The following is a 6875-nucleotide window of genomic DNA, read 5'->3' as shown; positions in this document are numbered from 1 at the left end:
GATTCGAGTGTCATTCGCACTGTTGGAATTGAGATGACGAGCACTTCGATCTGAAGTTAAGTTTATCGAGATTCTACCACTTTGATTTTTGAGCTTAATTTTGAGCACCCGATCATGGGACCACTTCCCAAACATTGTTTCTGATAATGGAGTCATACTCCTCAACCATGCCATAAACCCATACTGGTTGTTGCACTGCTTCCTCAATGAGGATGACTCAACCTCTACACTCTCGCTCATTAGAGCCATGTAGCTAGTGTACCAATCTAGTGACCTCCTCTGCCTACGCTGTGATGTGGGTGCTCCCACATTCTCTCTAGTAGCATGCATCAATATGTCAGCCTCTCTAGTTCACTTCCTTTCATCTCTGGAAGTCTCTGCATGAGTGGATGCTTCCACTCTCTTCTCCTCAGCATGTGGCTGCTCCACATCATCCTGAGGTTCCTCCTTTGGAGCTAAAATATCCTCATTTGCATGTAAATGAATCTCCCTCTCAAGGGAACATATCATGGCCTTCTCTTCATCGAACCTCACATCTCTATGAACCATTTTCATCTTAGTGGATGGTAGGTACACCCGATATTTATGAGATGTATCAATGTACCCCACAAATATACCCAACTCAATTGTTGGCTCTAGATTTTTCCGTGCATCCTTGGTAACATGATAGTAGAATGATGAACCAAATATCCTGAAGTGTGCGACATCTTGTTTCTTACCTGGAAAAAACTTATTTTGGTGTACTCATCCCGAGAATTCTATGAGGGCTTTTGTTCTGCAAATAAATAGTTGTGTTGCATGCTTCAACCTACAAGTGAAATGGTAGACCCTAATCATGTAGCATCGCTCATGTAGCTCCCAAAATAATTTTTTTCTTCCTTTCAGCCACCCCATTATGCTATGGGTTATGAGGTTCTATTAACTCCTGCCGAATCCCTTCTGATGCAAAAAATTTCTTGAATTCATTCGACACATATTCTCCACTGTTATCGCTACTAAAGCCTTTAGCTTTGTTGCCAAAATCTTTCTTGACAAGTGCTTTAAATTCAAAAAATTTAGCAAACGTATGATATTTCTTCTACATGAAGAAAATCCAACACTTATGAGAAAAATCATCAACAAATATTACATAATACCTGTGCTTGGTCATGGATACTATCGAGAACGGTCCACACACATTTGAGTGAACTTTATCAAGGATCGCTTGCGCTCGACTATCTTTATCATGAAAGGAATCTTTGGTGTACTTCCCCATGTACACCCTTTGCATGTGTCTCTTTTCTCTAGTGTACCCTTGGGAAGTCCTGTAGAAATTTTCTGCATGATCTTCAAAGCTCCATGGTGCAAGTGACCTAATCTTCTATGTCGCAAGTCACCGATGTCTCGGATTTGCACCTTCTCTACTTTTTTCCTCAAAGCAGCGTAGTCTTCTACATCAAATTTGTAGAGGTTCTTCACCCGAACCCTGATCCGCTTCATCTGTTAGGAGGCTATGTGACAAAGTAATGCCTTTCCCTTGCTAAATATCACATCTTAGCCATGGTCCTCCAACATGGAAATTGAAACCAAATTCTTCTTCAAACCTAGAACATACATGACATCTTTTAATGTGAGAGGAGAACTAGACTCCCTCTAAAAGGTAACAGTACCGATGTTGATCACACTATACCTCCCATCATCACCCATCCATATGTGCACTTGGAAGCTCCTCCAAGTCATTGACGAACTCTTTGTTGATGGTCATATTGGATGAGACTCCACTATCCAGGTACCACACACTACCCATCACCAGTGACACCATGCAAGCAATGAGGGTGAAATCCAGCTGAATTGTGAAGCAAGAGCTTCACCTTTTGCTCCTCCTAAGGACTTCTTACCGGCCTTCTTATGCAGACACTTTGTGGCATAATGTCCCAGCTTGTGACAGTGAAAACATTTAATCTTTGACATGTCCTTCTTCTTTCCACCCTAACTGGAATCTGATTTGGAATGTGATGAATTCCCCTTCCATTTCTTCGCCTTTCTATCTAAGGAACAATTCTCCTCATCATCATGCTTGGATGAGGATCCATCTCTAGTGTTCCACCGAATCTCTTCTTGTACCAAGTCAGACCATAATCGCTCCCACTCTAGTAGCTTCTCCCTCCCATTAACTGAGTCCTGGTAGTTGTTCCATCTCTTGGGAAGGCCTAGAAGTGCTAGGCTCACCAAATCATCTTTAGTAACTATAACACTAACACTTCCAATCTCATCCCAGTATTGGGTGAACTTGGTTAAGTACTTCGGTATTGTGTCACCCTTCTCGGACCATCTCGATCTTTCTGAGATGATCCTTCAGTGCCAACTTCCTGTGGTCATTGTTGTTTTGAAACAAGTCTGTCAAGACCTTCCACATTGCAAATGGAGTTTACTTACCATGGAGGTTCAAGACAATATGATCTCAAACTATTTCTAGGATAATCCTTCTCGCCTTTGCCACACATTTTCTCCACTCTACCATATCTTGAGCATTAGCTGGCTTAGGAATATCTTTGTCTATGAATTTCTTAAACTTGTTGTCTTCCAACACTGCCTCCATCATGTCCTTCCAAGAAATATAGTTTGAACTACCCTCAAGGGAATATTTGAGTCTCAATTTGTAGAATGACATCCTGCTAACTCTGAAGTATGATACTGCAAATTTGATTTCTCCTGCAAAATGTAGGAATTTACATGGTAATTTCATCAGATGGAACACCAAAGGACATCGCTCACAAACAGTTCACAGATCAATACACCAGTATTCTTGACATGGTTAAAACCCTCAAGGAGAAAAACAGTCCACGACCTGATCCAACACGACCACTTCAGGCAATTTATTAATGTAAAAGAAAGAAAATTTACATAAGCTTCTCTCATGAATGGTCACCTTACAAATGACCCTCCATGCTCTTTAAATAGAGATCATGGACCAATCAGGTGTTAAGCCATAGATCAAGTGTCAGTAATACTGAGGAGAGAATGAACGTCGGATCACTTCATGTCTAGAACATATCGCGATCGTCGGATTATAAGTTACAAAAGGTACATACTAAAGAAACACACTTTACCTAACTATACTAGACCAAGTTATACTTGACTATTTCCTAGGTGTCAGAATATCCTAACATCCCCCCTTAAGAACAACTTGGGATAGGATTGAAGGATGTACATATATGAAAAAATAGGAGAAGGAAGGAGGCATTAGAGCCTATCCCCCTTAGTGACAACTTCCTAAACTCCAACCATAAATCAAAGTTTAGTAAAATTCGCCTCTGTGAGAGCCTTTGTAAAGATGTCTACAACTTGATCATCGGTTGAACAATATTGCACTTCAAGAACATGGTCATGAATGAGCTTTCTGATGAAGTGCATGTGTAGTTCAATGTGTTTTCTTAGCTTATGTTGGACTGGATATTTTCATAGTTGAATGGCACTTTGATTATCACACACCAGTGTAGTCAGATGCTGCTATTTAAAGCCAAACTCTAACAGGATATGACGAATCCACGGGGCTTCCTTACTAGCTTCTATGATGCCACGATACTCTGTTTCTGCTAAAGAAAGAGAAATGGCACTTTGTTTCTTTCAAGCCCATCTAATAGGTTAAGAACCAAGAGTGCAAACATAACCTACAATAGACTTTTGATCATTAGGGTCACCAGCCCAATTAGAATCAGTGAAACCAACCAATAGAGGAGATGCTTATGCACTGTAATGAATACCAAACTGAACTGTACCTTGAACATAACGAAATATTCTTTTAGCTACTTTCCAATGACTTTCATGTGGGCTTTGCATCAACTGAGCAATAAGACCAACAACAAGGGAAAGGTCAAGACAGGTATGGGTTAGATACACAAGTTTTCCTACAAGCTAACAATACAAGATAGCATCAACTTCAAGGGAAGTACAGGTGGCTGAAAGTTGGGCTCTAGACTGAAAAGGTAGAAGGGGATAGCTTATAGTCTTCCATGTGAAAGTGGCGTAGAAGATCACAGGCATACTGGGATTGGGAAAGGGAAATACCTTCCTTGGATTGCAAGACTTGAAGACCAAGAAAATAATGCAAGTGTCCTAAGTCTTTCATTTCTAACTAATTTTTAAGGCTAGAATTCACATGGTTTATAAGGTTTGGATCAATACCAGTAAGGATAAGATCATCAACATAAAGAACAAGAATGATAAGAGACTTACCCACTTTCTTGGTGTAGACAGTATTGTCAGAATGACACCTAGAAAAGCCAATATCTAAAAGAAAGCTATCTATTTTGGCATACCAAGCCCAAGGGGCTTGCTTGAGACAATAAAGGGATTTCTTAAGCCGACATACAAGGCTGGAGTCTGTTTGTATAAATCCAGGAGGTTGTTCCATATAGATTTCTTCATGCAAGTCCCCATGCAAGAAGGCAGATTTAACATCCATCTAATGGACTTCCCATTTGAAAGAGGCAGCAAGGGAAAGAATAAGGCAGATAGAGTTCATTTTGGAAATAGGGGAGAAGGTTTCAGTAGAGTAAATGCCTTAAACTTTTGAAAAACCCATAGAAACAAGACAAGATTTATGTTTATCAACATTTCCATCTGGTCCAAATTTGGTTTTTTAAACCCATTTGCATCTAACAAGTTTTTTTCCCTTTGGAAGAGGAACAAGATCCCATGTATCATCTGCCAATAATGGACGGTATTCTTCATTCATAGTTGTGCCCCAATATGTATGGCCTAAATATTATCCAAAGGTGTTAGGATCATAATTCATTGAAGCTTGAGCTAGTAAAGAAGAGGCTCTATCAAACTCAGAACGTGTACATCATTGATTTGTAGGATCACCTGCAAGAGCTCCTGCTGCATCCTGAGTAGCACAGACCCATTTTGGAAGCTGAGGAGCTGAAGGAGGATCTCGAGAAGGTGGGGGGAGGATTTTCATCCTCGCTGTCATCATTGAAGAAGAAATATTTTTATAAGTAGAAGGGATAGAGAGAGGTGGCATATCCGCCGAACTAGGCTCGTAGGCCGATATATTTTCAGCAAACTTTACATCTCTTCTAATGATAACATTTTTGGACTTAGGTGGAAGAATTATATATCCTTTGACATCTTTAGAATATCCAACAAAAATACATTTTTCACTCTTAGGTTATAAGGATTTATGTTTCTCATTGGGAATATGGGCCCATGCTTCACTTCCAACAAAACAAAAGTGACTTACATCTAGTTTAATTGAGCTCCATGCTTCTTCTGGAGTGATATTCTTAAAACCTTAGTAGGAATGCGATTTACTATGTAATTTGCACAATTAATTGCTTCTTCCCAAAAATTAAGACTAAGCCCTTTAGATTGAAGCATACAATTAGCCATTTCCTTTAAGGTGCGATTCTTCCTCTCAGCTACACCAAATTGTTGTAGAGTATATGGAACATTATGTTGCAATTGAATTCCATGCTTAGTGCAAAAGTTGATGAATTTGTTGTTAACATATTCTCTGCCATTATCAAATCTTAGCTTAAGAATTTGATGTCCAGATTATTTATCAATAAAGGCCTTAAAGGCCAAGAACATGTTAAAGACATCACTCTTGAGTTTTAAGAAGTATACCCAAGTGCGTCTGGAGAAATCATCAATGAAAGTTAAGAAATACTTGTAGCTAGGGAATGAAACAACTAGAAGTGGACCACATAAATCACTGTGCACAAGCTGTAAAGGGGTTGAGGCATGCTAAGAGGAACGTTTTTCAAAACTATCCCGATGAAGTTTTCTGAGTACACATCCAGAACAAACATCATCTCTGCAAGATACCATAGAAAGACCTGTCACCATATTTTCCTTACGTAGATTTTGAAGAGAGTGATAGTTTAAGTGACCAAATCACTCATGCCAAAGTTTTCTCACTTCATCATTATGAGCAACAAATACCGAGGGAAGAGTTGATGACCCAAAGTTGTTAAACTTATACAACCTTGTAGAATCATCACCAATTCCAGTAGCTAAAATCTATCTAGGATCTTTTAGGTCCTTAATTACAACATCATGAGGTGAAAATTCAACAGTTTTACCTTCACTTGAATGAGTTATCTGATATACAAATATAAGTTGCAGGATAAGGTAGGAACACATAATACATCATTAATTGACCATTGTCTAGATGAATAGTTCTAGTCCCTACAACACTAATAGATCTATCATCACCAACATATATATTTTTGGTGTTACTATCATTTAAAGAAGAAAACATGGCTTTGTTTTTGGCCATGTGATAAGAAGCTCCAGAATCAATGATCTACTCACGAGAATGAGAAGAAGAGGATACATTTATTACATAATCAGACCGAGATGCTTGACAGCCACATGCAGAAAGTCTTATTTCTGAAGATGAAGTTGAAGTTGAAGTTGAAGAGTGCTCCAAATGGATGTTATTCTTCTTCATTGTTGCTTCCAAGGATTCCATATTTTTAAAGCATTTGGATTCTAAGTGGTCATCATGATTACAAAAGTTGCAATGTCTATCAATCTTCTTCCCTTTGTTTTTATTTGCCTTATTATTTTGTTGAATTGATTTTTCATTTTGAGACTGAAATTTCTTAGGACCCTTATTTGGTTTAGGACCATTCTTTTTAAGATGCTTCTTCTTAGGATTCTTTGAATTTGGTTGTTGTTGGGCTGCTAAGGCTTTCTTAGAAGAGTTTCCAATATTAAGAAGACCAAGATGTAAGAGTTTTTCTTGTTCTCTTATTAAAGAATCACAAAAGGCATCAAAAGAGGGGGACTTATAGTCTTGTCCTTGAGAAATAAAGGCTTCTCTTGTAGAATGGAAGGTGGAAACAAACATAGAGTAGAATGGTCCCAACTTAGTAAGAATG

Source organism: Pinus tabuliformis, chromosome 4_1, assembly GCF_031772625.1.
Source record: "Pinus tabuliformis cultivar Carrire ecotype Pingquan chromosome 4_1, CPIR1, whole genome shotgun sequence".
NCBI classification, from domain to species: Eukaryota; Viridiplantae; Streptophyta; class Pinopsida; order Pinales; family Pinaceae; genus Pinus; species Pinus tabuliformis.
Note: the sequence above shows the minus strand (reverse complement) of the source record.